At 47.3% G+C, this 12,475-nt stretch overlaps 1 protein-coding gene across 1 annotated transcript in view; it reads left to right on the top strand.

The window, feature by feature from the left end:
- Positions 1-12,475, top strand: part of LOC126266726 (probable cytochrome P450 301a1, mitochondrial) — a 286,151-nt gene that overhangs the window by 74,138 nt on the left and 199,538 nt on the right. The gene's annotated exons all lie outside the window — the stretch shown is intronic.

A 12,475-nucleotide genomic window follows, 5' to 3' on the forward strand; every position in this document is an offset into this window, starting at 1 on the left:
CTCGGCATTTATCATATTAAGAAACACTGCCCGAAAGAAAAAAGTGATAAGTGATGCATAAAAATTCTAGAACTGGAAATTGAACTCCTGACTATTGCAGTCTGGTGCTTTAGCCCTGAGGCTCTCCATTACACGATTGCAACAAAAACTTTTCGGTTACTATCTACTTAGGTAACGTGCATACTGAAACGTACCAAGCGACCAGGAGGTTCTCGTTTTCACCAAATCAGAAGGATAAGGTAACTATTGTTCTAGGTTGCAAGCTGGCCTATGGAGCCGGCAGTTCTCCGTCTGCCAAACGACTAAAAAGTCGTAACCACCATACCCAAGAGGTGCCACAATTATCAACAGCGCAAGGAAATCTGACATTTAGCCTTGGCCCCTTTGTGGATCACCCCTAAGTTGGCTAACTAGACATAAATTAATTTAATTACTTCAAACATAGAACAAAATAAATGATATCGTAGGAAATGAGAGCAGGTGTCGTTAAAAAATTAATAACAGGAGCATATGGTATTGCAAGGAGATTTATTAACTAATATCAAGGTCAAGAGAGAACAAACATATAAACAGGAACTTTAACTGCATAACGTTTCATTATAACAAACTCATGTTGGTTGGCAATAGACTTGGGGAACCTAACTGGAATTTACGTGTAAGTGAGACTGGCTGCTGTGAGTGGAAGGATGCCAATTTAGGCATGCACACTCTGCTGTATCGTTCCACAGGTTGGTCTCTCGTGTCAAGATGCAGTTAAGCAAGTTGCAGGATTCTCGAACATATTCTCAGTTCGAATATAATGAATTTCCTTGAGGCAGAAAAGTTGCTATCCATGCATCAGCAGGGCTTTAGAAAGCATGGCCCCTGAGATACGCAATTCGCCCTTTTTTCACGTGATATCTTGTGAACCATGGATGAAGGGTATCAGACGGATGCCATATTCCTTGACTTCCGGAAAGCGTTTGACTTGGTGCTCCACTGCAGACTCCTAACTAAGGTACGACCATATGGGATTGGTTTCCAAATATGTGAGTGACTCGAAGACTTCTTAAGTAATAGAACCCAGTACATTGTCGTCGATGGTGAGTGTTCATCGGAGGTGAGGGTATCATCTGGAGTGCCCCAGGGAAGTGTCGTAGGTTCGCTGTTGTTTTCTGTCTACATAAATGATCCTTTGGATAGGGTGGATAGCAATGTACGGCTGTTTACTGATGATGCTGTGGTGTACGGGAAGGTGTCGTCGTTGAGTGACTATAGGAGGATACAAGATGACTTGGACAGGATTGGTGTATAGAATAGCAGCTAACTCTAAATAAATGTAAATTAATGCAGATGAATAGGAAATACAATCCCGTAATGTTTGAATACTCTATTAGTAGTGTAGCGCTTGACACAGTCACGTCGATTAAATATTTGGGCGTAACATTGCAGAGCGATAAGAAGTGGGACAAGCATGTAATGGCAGTTGTGGGGAAGGCGGATAGTCGTCTTCGGTTCATTGGTAGAATTTTGGGAAGATGTGGTTCACCTGTAAAGGAGACCGTTTATAAAACACTAATACGACCTATTCTTGAGTACTGCTCGAGCGTTTGGGATCCCTATCAGGTCGGATTGAGGGAGGACATGGAAGCAAGTCAGAGGCGGGCTGCTAGATTTGTTACTGGTAGGTTTGATTATCACGCGAGTGTTACGGAAATGCTTCAGGAACTCGGTTGGGAGTCTCTAGAGGAAAGGAGGCGTTCTTTTCGTGAATCGCTAGTGAGGAAATTTAGAGAACCAGCATTTGAGGCTGACTGCAGTACAATTTTATTGCCGCCAACTTGTATTTCGCGGAAAGACCACAAAGATAAGAGAGATTAGGGCTCGTACAGAGGCATAGAGGCAGTCATTTTCCCTCGTTCTGTTTGGTAGTGGAACAGGGAGAGAAGATGCTAGTTGTGGTACAAGGTACCCTCCGCCACGCACCGTATGGTGGATTGCGGAGTATGTATGTAGATGCAGAAGCTTGTAATGGACACTGGGAGTGACTATTGCGAGTACAAGGCTGCTATGAAAAAAGATGGTCGTGAAAACGATAGACAGGCTTCTGAATTTGCCGGAGCTGTGCACCGTTACTGATACAGCCGGTGAGAGACGAGATGCTGTCGCCTGCCTGCTGGGGCTGCCAAAGCGTCATACTGAAGGAGATGACCCGACGTCCGCCGTTGATTGCCCCACGTCTGCAAAAATATAAAGTTTCGCCCAAGTGTCCGGACATCTTTACAACTAACTGCTCTCTCCATATAAACAGAAGAGCTCTAGCAACTGTACTCCGTGACATCGGCCTCTCCCTTTTGCTCAAAACCTTCCGAAAAACAGCCGTTACCCCCAATGTTCTCGAATAAACCTATCATGGCCCTGCAGTGGTTACCGTGCCACTCATGTTTTCTACCAAGCAGATCCGATCTTCCTCACCCAATCACTGCAGTGCATTCTGTTCTCCGGTAAAGCGGCACACAATGCCTGGAGGTCCTGCAGCCAAACCCACGGCACGTTTCAAAAGATGGGGGAAGCTTCCTACTGAAAACAAGCTCCGTCTCGTCCAGAAAACGATTTAGTGGGCGCCGTTTTGGCGGGGCACGGCGGCATCTAAGGAACGCGACATCCAGAGAAATTCGTCGTGCCGTCTCACAGAGTACGTTATTCTTGTAATTAACATATTATCCGGGCGCCAGCCCGACGCCGCTTTACCTGGACCCGCATATGTGATAAGCGGACCAGACTCGCACACCACGTCCCCTCGCTAATACAGTAGTTAGGCCGGCGCCACGATGTCCAGCGCCGCCAGTTTCTAAAGAAGTGTCATTTCGCATTCGGCCGCGGCGTTTCCACCCTCTTGCTTGGGCGCTAGCGGAAAAAGGCCGGCCGCCATAATGGCGGCCCATAAACCACTGCCCTGCAGGGCCCACGGCCCGTTTCGATGACTCCAATGGAACCCGCGAACTGTCTTGCTGCTCGGGGAAAGTTCTAAAAGCTGCCCCTAATGCAGTGGTCACCTCCAGTGTCCAAAAATATGTGTCTATAGCCGAGTTTAATTCTACTACCGCTACTCAAGTCATGCAAGTATCGTGATACAAGACACTCACTGACGTTGTAGCGAGAAGGAAGTGCTTCTCTGGGCGGTATCACTAACCTGGTGTCTAGCTGCTTCGGTAACGCCCTTGTAGCACAGTAGTAGCTCTCAGTCACCAGGTTCCATGTAGGTGGTGATCCTGCTGAAGTGGAGTGTCTAGGGATGCCAGTTGTTAATTGTCAACAACGTTTGTACTATACTTGTTTTAATACAGAAATTGCTTTGTCACGCACGTCACAGAATCAGTATTTGCAATATGGCGGCTCTGGACTACGCCGTTACATTCGACCCTTTACACACATTAACACAGTTTTCTGGCTTTACATAATGATAGACACTGCCCACGACACGTGGGCGTTCTTATAACTAATAACTTCACTTTATATCTTGCTTAACATCTGAAATATGCACTCGCGACCGTTCTTTTAGAGCCGTCCCGGTTACTCGACCGTGTGTTTTGCGTGGCTCCTCGCGACTGACTCACACTGTCTTTCCGAAGGACAAGAGAGACTACCCCACCTTTCTCCCTCAGCCAATAAGGACACTTCTCTCGTCCCTATATACACTCCTAGAAATGGAAAAAAGAACACATTGACACCGGTGTATCAGACCCACCGTACTTGCTCCGGACACTGCGAGAGGGCTGTACAAGCAATGATCACACGCACGGCACAGCGGACACACCAGGAACCGCGGTGCTGGCCGTCGAATGGCGCTAGCTGCGCAGCATTTGTGCACCGCCGCCCTCAGTGTCAGCCAGTTTGCCGTGGCAAACGGAGCTCCATCGCAGTCTTTAACACTGGTAGCATGCCGCGACAGCGTGGACGTGAACCGTATGTGCAGCTGACGGACTTTGAGCGAGGGCGTATAGTGGGCATGCGGGAGGCCGGGTGGACGTACCGCCGAATTGCTCAACACGTGGGGCGTGAGGTCTCCACAGTACATCGATGTTGTCGCCAGTGGTCGGCGGAAGGTGCACGTGCCCGTCGACCTGGGACCGGACCGCAGCGACGCAAGGATGCACGCCAAGACCGTAGGATCCTACGCAGTGCCGTAGGGGACCGCACCGCCACTTCCCAGCAAATTAGGGACACTGTTGCTCCTGGGGTATCGGCGAGGACCATTCGCAACCGTCTCCATGAAGCTGGGCTACGGTCCCGCACACCGTTAGGCCGTCTTCCGCTCACGCCCCAACATCGTGCAGCCCGCCTCCAGTGATGTAGCGACAGGCGTGAATGGAGGGACGAATGGAGACGTGTCGTCTTCAGTGATGAGAGTCGCTTCTGCCTTGGTGCCAATGATGGTCGTATGCGTGTTTGGCGCCGTGCAGATGAGCGCCACAATCAGGACTGCATACGACCGAGGCACACAGGGCCAACACCCGGCATCATGGTGTGGGGAGCGATCTCCTACACTGGCCGTACACCTCTGGTGATCGTCGAGGGGACACTGAATAGTGCACGGTACATCCAAACCGTCATCGAACCCATCGTTCTACCATTCCTAGACCGGCAAAAAATTAAATGGCTCTGAGCACTATGAGACTCAACTGCTTTGGTCATCAGTCTCCTAGAACTTAGAACTACTTTAACCTAACTAACCTAAGGACATCACACACATCCATGCCCGAGGCAGGATTCGAACCTGCGACCGTAGCAGTCGCACGGTTCCGGACTGCCTAGACCGGCAAGGGAACTTGCTGTTCCAACAGGACAATGCACGTCCACGTGTATCCTGTGCCACCCAACGTGCTCTAGAAGGTGTAAGTCAACTACCCTGGCCAGCAAGATCTCCGGATCTGTCCCCCATTGAGCATGTTTGGGACTGGATGAAGCGTCGTCTCACGCGGTCTGCACGTCCAGCACGAACGCTGGTCCAAGTGAGGCGCCAGGTGGAAATGGCATGGCAAGCCGTTCCACAGGACTACATCCAGCATCTCTACGATCGTCTCCATGGGAGAATAGCAGCCCGCATTGCTGCGAAAGGTGGATATACACTGTACTAGTGCCGACATTGTGCATGCTCTGTTGCCTGTGTCTATGTGCCTGTGGTTCTGTCAGTGTGATCATGTGATGTATCTGACCCCAGGAATGTGTCAATAAAGTTTCCCCTTCCTGGGACAATGAATTCACGGTGTTCTTATTTCAATTTCCAGGAGTGTATATAAACTTTCAGCCAATGGGGGTTGAGATCGCTGTTGCTAGGCGGATCTGACGCCACGTTTGCTGACATTGTGACCTAAGTTTTCCTCGGAACACTGTGTCAGATTGTAAGATCCTACTCCCAAATAGTCGGATCTTGTCCCTACTAAGGTTGCATAACATTGCCTCCTATGATTTCATCACGAATGCTCCTTGCTGACGCTTAATTGTTAAATTTACATGTAGCCTAGCTGCTACTGAGCGTTCCCGATCGTATAAATGTGCGTAATACTGCGTGATACTTGGCTTAAACACGTGAAGGGAATGCACAAATGCATTACAATGAGATCTATCAGTGGTTTACCCCAATCCTAATAGTCCATAAGATTAGTATCAATCAGGGGAAATTTAGATACACCAAAGGCGAATGAAATTGTAGGATAAACACAGAAACAAAATCAAAGGCGAAGTGCCTGACGGATATTACCACAGCAGTGGCCTGCCGGAAAGGCACTGCCGGCTCAAGGTTTTCTACCGTCGATTGAGTTACCGGCAAGCAGAACTAAAAGTCGTCTCACATTGCAGGCGCTGACTTGTACCAGATTCGATAGTGATTACAGCTTATGTTTCAGGGTAATATGTATTATGTTATAAACTTCAGACCTCTCAGTAGAAAAAAGGTTTTGTGTCACAGTACGTAGGACAGTGTCATATACAAAAAGTTGCGAGATATTAGCTTGAGAGACTGGTGTACCTTATGCTCAACAGCGGCAGCTACAAATCCAATACTGCTGAATTCAGCAGAGAAGATCTAAAGGTTTAAAACTATACAGTATGCTCGTATGCCCCTCGAAAATGATTTGAAACGTGGTACACAACCCGACGGTAAAGGCTCAACGACGGCCGCCGTGGCCGAGCGGTTCTAGGCTCTTCAGTCTGGAACTGCGCGACCGCCACGGCCGCAGGCTCGAATCCTACCTCGGGCGCGGATGTGTGCGTGGTCCTTAGGTTAGTTAGGTTTAAGTAGTTCTACGTTCTAGGACACTGATGACCTCAGATGTTAACTACCAAAGTGCTCAGAGCCTTTTGAGCCACTCTTTAAAGATTCACCGCCTGCAAGATGCTCGAAGCCGAACCGCAGAGACTGTCCTATGTTAGCTACATTATCACTTACCTTCATCCTAATTAATTCGTATTGCTTTACTGTTCCGCTTGGCAGCCCACATCGTTCGGTTGAGGATATAACAAAAGATGGATTAGTAGGTGATCTTTCTTAACAAGTAAAGCAAAAATTGTCTATCAACAATGTGGTGGTGCAAGTTAGTCATATGTAAATAAAACTATTTTGTCTATTTATAATACGCTTATGGGAATTAATATAGTAAAATTACGATCAATGTGATCTCTAAACGTTTGAAATTAATTTTTTTAAAATTTTCTCTGCAAATTGCACCTGTTCAAACAAATTTCGGGCTGCAACCTGCCGTCGTTAACGACATTTCACGATATTTCGACTGTGCATCCGGCAGTGAGCCACAGATGACCCATCGAAGACTGGCGTAGGCGCACCCTTCAGCAATTTACGAGGGGTGATCAGTAAGTAATGCAATAAATTTTTTCTTGAAAGCAGGTTGGTTTCATTCGGGATTCCAATACGCCATACTATTCCCCACTCTTTTGGCTACAAAACAATGTTTTTCAACATAATCTCCGTTTAGTGCGGCGGCCTTACGTCGCCTTATTGGGAGGGCCTGTATCCCCACGTGGTTCCACTCTACTGGCCGACGTCGAAACCAACGTCTATCTGCATCCACAATCTTCCCATCATCCACGTACTGCTTGCAGCGGAGTGCACCTTTCATTGGATCATTTGGACTAAACAGACGGAAGTTGAAAGGCGGGAGGTCCGGCCTCTAGAGTGAATTAGGAAGAACAGTCCAGTGAAGTTTTGTGAGCTCCTCTCGGGTGCATAGACTTGTCTGATGCCTTGCATTGTCATGGAGGAGGAGAAGTTCGTTTGCATTTTTGTGGCGACGAACACGCTGAAGTTGTTTCTTCTGTTCCCTGAAGGTAGCACTATACACTTCAGAGTTGACTGTTGCACCATGAGGAAGGACATCCAACAGATTAGTCCCTTTCGAGGCCCGGAATACCGGCTGAGGGCGTATCTCTGAACTTTGTCTTAGGAGGAAAGGTGGTGTGGCGCCGCTCCATGGATTGACGTTTTGTTTCCAGTTCGAAGTAATGAGCCCATGTTCTGACACGTAAGACGACGTTCGACAAAAAATTATCTTGCGCAAGCAGTTCTGCATAGGTGGTCCTTCACTGCCCTTTTCGGGCTTCTATTAGGCGGCGAGGAACCGAGTGGGTGCATACCTCTGATTGCCGCTAGTGGTGGACGAGTGTATCAGCACTATTAACAGAGATATCCAGCCGAGCAGCGAGGCGTTTGGTGGTGATCCGTCGATCACCTCGAATGAGAGTCTCCGAACGTTCCAACATTGCAGGAACCACAGCTGTGTACGGTCAGCCAGCACGGGGATGTTGCGATGACGATAGGCGTCTCGCACAACGACTCAGCGTGCTTTTGTTTACAGCCAGGCATCCGTGGCCACTCTGCAAGCGCCTATGAATATCTGCGATGCTCTGATTTTCCTCCAAAAGAAAGTCAGTGACAGCTCTGTGCTTGGAGCACACCTCGATTACAGACGCCATTTTGAAGGCTACGTATAGCGCTGCCACCTATTGGAACTTCATGAAACTGTAGGAGCTGAAGCTCCGCAATTTTTAACCGAAACTGGCACAGCGAAAATTGGTTGCACTACTTGAGACTTCCTGGTAGATTAAAAATGTGTGTCAGACTGTGACTCGAACTCGGGACCTTAGCCTTTCGCAGACAAGTGCTCTACCAACTGAGCTACCCAAGCACTACTCGGGCCCTGTCCTCACAGCTTTACTTCTGCCAGTACCTCGTCTCCTACCTTCCAAACTTTACAGAAGCTCTCCTGCGAACCTTGCAGAACTAGCACTCGTGAAAGAAAGGGTATTGCGGAGATATGGCTTAGCCACAGCCTGGGAGGGGGGGGGGGGATGTTTGCAGAATGAGATTGTCACCCTGCAGCGGAGTGTGTGCTGATATGAAACGTTTTGTCAGATTAAAACTGTGTGTCGGACCGTGACTCGAACTCAGGACCTTTGCCTTTCGCGGGCAAGTGCTCTACCAACTAAGCTACCCAAGCACGACTCTGCCAGGAAGTTTCATATCAGCGCACACACCGCTGCAGAGTGAAAATCCCACCCTGGAAACATCCCCCAGGCTGTGGCTAAGCCATGTCTCCGCATTATCGTTTCTTTCAGGAGTGCTAGTTCTGCAAAGTTCGCAGGAAAGCTTCTGCAAAGTTTGGAAGGTAGGAGACGAGGTACTGGCGAAATTAAAGCTGTGGGGATGGGGCGTGAGTCGTGCTTGGGTAGCTCAGGAAGCAGAGCACTTGCCCGCGAAAAGCAAAGGTACCGAGTTCCAGTATCGGTCCGGCACACAGTTTTAATCTGCCAGGAAGTTTCATACCAGCGCACACTCCGCTGTAGAGTGAAAATCTCATTCTGTTGCATTACTTATTGGACGCCCCTCGTATTGCCGCGCTGTGAGTATTCCGCGTATGCATCATTATCGTCGTGTCTGGCTGACCAAAATACCAAATGGGTCAAATGGCTCTGAGCACTATGGGACTTAATATCTAAGATCATCAGTCCCCCTGGTAGCCGCTGTCACGTGTCATCAGATTTTCCGGTAGGAGTATTTGCAAAGATTCTTTTTATAATGAAGTCCCAAAAAGGTGTAGCTGTGACGAAAATTATTGTTTTATTGTACTCCATTGAATGTGTGGTTGAGATACAATTTTCGGCAGTAGCAGACTCTTCCAGGCCGCGTGTGGTCTGATCTGTATAAACCATAGCACGTTGGCAATATATTCTGTTTATTCCAGCCTTTCGCAACAACAACGCCCTTCACTGGTCGAGCCGGCCGCTGTGGCCGAGCGGTTCTAGGCGCTTCAGTCCGGAACCGCGCTGCTGCTGCGGTCGCAGGTTCGACTCCTGCTTCGGGCATGGATGTGTGTGATGTCCTTGGTTAGTTAGGTTTAAGTAGTTCGAAGTCTAGGGTACTGATGACATCAGATGTTAAGTCCCATAGTGCTTGGAGCCATTTGGACCTTTTTTTTTTTACTGATCGAGGAGGTCTGCAGTCTTAGATGGAGGGCGGAAAAACTCTTTCACTTGAAATTTACGGAGGATCCGTGTTATATTAAACGAAATGTTGCCGCAGAGGAAAGAAAAGCTAGCCATTTTGCCGGCATGTTTTCCTCTCTATCCACTCCCCTTTTCTTGGTGTTAATTGATAGGACCCTGTTAATCTCCTAGATATTGGTTAAAAACAGTCTTGGTTGCAATTTTATTTTTTTTATTTTTCAAGGAAGCGTTTTGCCTTATTTAGGCATCTTCAGATTATGTTTTTTAGATGGACGCGAGAGACACCAAGATCTGCATAATGCGTTCCCGTTCACAGGAGGGAGTATGCTGTATGTCAAATATGGATTGGAAGATCGGACAGAAAAACGTGTGGCTTCATCTCTGCGTAACATCAAAAACAAGATTATGAAAGCCTCTATGGGTTCTGTTACTCGCTCCTGTGAACGGGAACGCGTTATGCAGATCTTAGTGTCTCTCGCGTCCGTCTAGAAAAGATAACCTAAAGATGCCTAAATAAGGGGAAACGCGTTGTTGAAAAATAAAAAAAAACTAAAATTGCAACCAAGAATGATTTTAATCAATACTGTTAAGCACTGGTTTGCTGTATGCCATATATGGTTTGGAAGAATCTCGTAGGTGGGATATCCATTGCCCCTGAACACTGTTTTTTGGTGGCCGAGATCTTTAGACGAACTATCTGGATCTGAGACTATATGAGCTCTGTGTAAAAATTTTCATTAGTTATCCGATACGCTCACCTATTCTTCAGTAGTCTTCTGTAACATCAAAATCCAAAAGCTTCTTTTCCCTTTCACTTTATACCCATTATCGTCCATTCGTTGCTTCATATGAATTAATGACTTTCAGGAAAGTCTTTCTACCAATTACATTTATTTTCTATGTTAACACACATCATGACGAAAACGTGAACTACCCAGAAACATGGTCGAATTCAATGTGACTTTGTACACATACACAACTTTGCTGGGTACGTGAATGATTAGAGAAGCAATTGTCTATGACAGACATGACGACCACCAGAGAGCATATGTGTTGTTCCTTTTTAGTGTTGTTACCAGGCCTGGTAGGGGCATGAATAGCGTCAGATGTTGAGTGATCATTATGAAAGACACTGAGATTTCGTGTACTTTTGTGAGGCAGCATTATCAGCTCCTCACAGAGGAGCAAAGGGGCTTCATTGAGGATCTACAATTGGCCGACCGGTCGCTTCGTGTAATATCCAGATTTGTGGGGCAATTGGATGTAACAGTGACCCGATGTTGAAGTGCATGGGAAAGAGAGGACAGGCATATTCGATATCTAGGTTCACGTCTACCACATCTGACCACCATATGGGAGAATCGCCGTATTGAGCAAAAAGCACACCGTAACCACTTCACACCCACGCCTGCCGTCCGAGAACAAGTAAAAGACTTCGCGCAGCATTCTGTCACCCTGCACCATTGGGCCTAACAAGCCGCAGGCGGACTAGGGAACCATCGTCGCATGCGTAAACTGCCGTTAACACCTGAATGGAAACAGCTGCGTTTGGATTGGTGCCGCGACCGCGAACCATAGACTACTGAAGAGTAGTGCCTGTTGCGTTCAGCGATGAATCGCGGTCCTGCACTGCCCTGGGTGACAATCGTCGGGAATGTGGAGGCGACCTGGGTCAGGTCCAATTTTTCCAATGTTTTGGAGGGGTGCAGGAGTGTTATACCTGGCGTCAATGTGTGAGGAGCTATCGGGTATGATTTTGGGTGATGGCTAGTAGTGACAGCGCCAAAACGGTACATCACGGACATCCTCCATCCTCATGTGTTACCTCCTAGGCGACTTTATTGTAGTGCTATTTTCCAATAGGACAATGCTTGTCCACAAACACACACACACACACACACACACACACACACACACAGCATGTGTTCCTAAGAACTTTGTGACATGATGCATGGGACCACCTCGGTTTTCAACTCTGCCCCAGTGCCAGTACCCGGTATAACGAGGGTCAGTTACGACAGTTGTGGGCCAGCTTGCCTCAGGGAAGGATACAATGGCTTTGTGACACATTTTCCAACCGAACTAGTGCATGCATACAGGGTAGAGGGGTGTAACGTTGCACTGATGAATGGGCTCATATCGCCAAGTTTTTTGAATATTTTGAAACGTCCCCTTTGGAAAATTAAAATTACAGAGCTGGTAAACTTCTACGTTATTTGATTTCCAAACAGCTGAGCAAAACTCAACGTACTCAGACTTTTCTCTCTTTACTTATTCTGATCATCACTAAACTGACACACAATATTTTTAGCGCAACGCAATCTGACTTTCAATAATTCCTACAAAAGAATGGCCCTGACTAACAATAACCTATACCTTTCATGAACCACTTACCTCACAAAAATCTTCGTTACTCGAACTACTGCAATACAGCGAGCGCCAATACTGCCAGCTAAATTAAAGATTCTAACTACTGATAGGCATAGTTAGCAAATCAAAGATTTTAATAGAGAACAAACAATGTAGTTACCGTAATACTGTTCAAAAGTCATCATATATATATCAGTTCATGACATCCAGTCTTACAAATTTCCTTTTTCTGACGGACACACGTCCAGATCGTTCGCTCATAACAACCAATCAAAACTCTGGCATCTCTCTCTCCACATCCACCATTGCTGGCGGCTCACATCCAACTGCCCAATGCTATGTGCTGTTCACATCCAGCTGCTCAACACTACGCAAGAGAATATTCCAACAATGAGTCCAACCAGCCACAGATTGCACACATCACAGTCAGTGATTTCCATACAGAGCGCTACGTGGCGTTACCAACATAAAAACCTAAACAGTCTACTTACAATTTGACTCGTTTTCGCAGCTGGTGCAATAACATTACTTGTCATGTCAAACGTCCGTCTGCTTAGCTGGGTGGTAACGTGCTCTCCTCCCATGCAAGCGGGCCCGGGTTCGATTC

This window comes from Schistocerca gregaria, chromosome 4 (genome assembly GCF_023897955.1).
Source record: "Schistocerca gregaria isolate iqSchGreg1 chromosome 4, iqSchGreg1.2, whole genome shotgun sequence".
Classification (NCBI taxonomy): Eukaryota; Metazoa; Arthropoda; class Insecta; order Orthoptera; family Acrididae; genus Schistocerca; species Schistocerca gregaria.